The sequence below is a fragment of the Diabrotica undecimpunctata genome, chromosome 4, assembly GCF_040954645.1.
Source record: "Diabrotica undecimpunctata isolate CICGRU chromosome 4, icDiaUnde3, whole genome shotgun sequence".
NCBI classification, from domain to species: Eukaryota; Metazoa; Arthropoda; class Insecta; order Coleoptera; family Chrysomelidae; genus Diabrotica; species Diabrotica undecimpunctata.
The window spans coordinates 82467191-82469350 of record NC_092806.1 but is presented as its reverse complement, the minus strand read 5'-3'; the positions used below and the strand labels follow the sequence as shown (position 1 = coordinate 82469350).

General features: G+C 31.3%; 1 non-coding gene across 1 annotated transcript; it reads left to right on the top strand.

Annotated features, from left to right (window-relative positions):
• On the top strand, nucleotides 1-92 carry LOC140440413 (U5 spliceosomal RNA). The gene has a single exon (XR_011950829.1). It is a non-coding gene; the product is annotated as a U5 spliceosomal RNA (small nuclear RNA).
• Nucleotides 93-2160: the final 2068 nt, after the last annotated feature.

Genomic DNA, 2160 nt, shown 5'->3' with positions numbered 1-2160 from the left:
ATTTTATGCTCTTCCCTTCAGAGCGAATAAATCTTTTGCCTTTTACTAAATATTTCCGTGGAGGAGAACAATTAAAAAAAAGCTTACAAAAAGTAAGAAAATAACAATTACAATTTACTGAAATTACATAAATCTTCAATACCACAAAATAAAAGATAATAAAATAAACAATCCATTGTAAAAATTTAAATAAATTGCAAATTGCATAATCAAAACCTTAAGAACAATAAGTTAAAGTTGCTGCATATGATACCCAAATATAGATAAAACTACTTTAGTTATTTGTACATAAGGGTACTGTAATTTCTTAGTTATTTATTAAGAAAGTCTTTTACTGAATAATGTGGCCTTTCAGATAGATAGGTTTTGTCATTTTGCCAACTTGGGGAAAGATCATACAGATTTAAGTTGTAAAGGGAGATGGTTGTATAGTTTTTTTTTGCAGAATATAATATAGATTTATTTACTAACTCAGTGGACGGGATCGGTAAATAAACATTAAAGGTTGAATTTCTGGTGGAGTAGTCGTGATTAGGTCTTGCTGGAAAATCATGTAGGTTTTTACGAATTAAGCAAACAGTTTCCAAAATATATAAAGAGGAAAGCGTTAAAATCTTCTGAGTTTAAACAGATCTCGTATAAAAAGGAAGACCGTACCTATCAAAGATGAGACTCATACAAAGAAAAATATGTTATTTTGAAAGATGCTAATTTTTTTAAATTAATGTGTCTCGGCTGCAATGACAATTAACACAAACAATATAGTGTAAAATAATTACAATAAAGACATATTTCTAATAGAACCTCAGAAGGACTTCCCACTAAGACGCAAGATCTACGAAAAATCCTTTTAGAATTTAACGATGCCTATGGAATTGGTTCAACTGAGGTGGAAGCTGATCTTGCTGCTTTTCGGTCCTTTTTCACTTTGGAAAGAATTATTCACCTGCAAAGATAAAGGGAAAGTCACGGAAACTACTATTCCGTTGTCTCTCCAAAACGAAATTTTTAAATAATACAACGTCTGCTGTAGGACTTGAAACCTCAAATTATTTTAGTGATGACAACATTGCGTGGTTCTGATTAATATTCGTTCTATATGATATAAAACATGAATTATTTTTGTTTCTAGAGGAATTAGGATTTCCCCCGAAGTCAACGAGCCCTTTTTGTAGAAAAGTATACCCCAATTGATAGGTATGATCGTCAAGTTCAGCTCATGGTGGCACCTTAATTATTTCTTCAAATAATGATTTCTTTCCTATAACAAAATATGACTTTCTGTTAAAGCCTTGTTTGAGTTTTCATTAGTTTATAACAAGAATCTTAATCTATACATTCTTTGCATTTATAGATCACCTTATTCTTCCACGGAACTATTTTTTCAGAACCTGCTAAATTTATTAGACGACCTGCTCAATAAAAGCAGAAAAATTCTATGCGGTGACTTGAATATTAATTACGCTCTTGCTTATGCTACCCAATTATCCTTGGTCAATATATTCGAATCGTATGGTTGCACAATGCACATTTCTGCTACAAGAATTACTAAAACAATATCTACCATAATTGATTATATTATCTCAGATTTCTCACCCCTTGATGTACGCTCTACAATGATTAATGCAGGACTATCTGATCATATACCAAGTTTAACACTGTTAACAAACCATTCTCGAAAACCCAACGTTTAGGTAGGATTTTTTCCGTACAAAATTTTCGTAAATTAAAAAATTGGTGCTTTTACTTCTGGGTGGCACTTTCCCTCTGTGGACGTGGACTATAATTTCAGTGATTTTTAGATAGGTTTGTCTGTATTTTCAATAAGGTATTTTCCTTTAATTACAATTAAGTCAAAAAAAACATCACAAACCCTGGACTACCAAAGGTATCCGTATATGAGCCAAGAATATGCGTTCACTAATGTACATCAAGAATTTTACTACCAACCTCTTTGTCACTGAATATATCTCCAAGTACAGAGGAACTTATGAAAACTACTAAAAAATGTACCATCAAAATCGTCTGGGAAGTTAAAAAATGTTGCAAAAGAAACTTGGTCCATAATAAACTATCTTCGAAATAAAACTAACACAGCTCAAACATTTTCTATTCCAAACCCTTAAAATCTAAATGAATACTTTGTTAATGTGAGTAAAA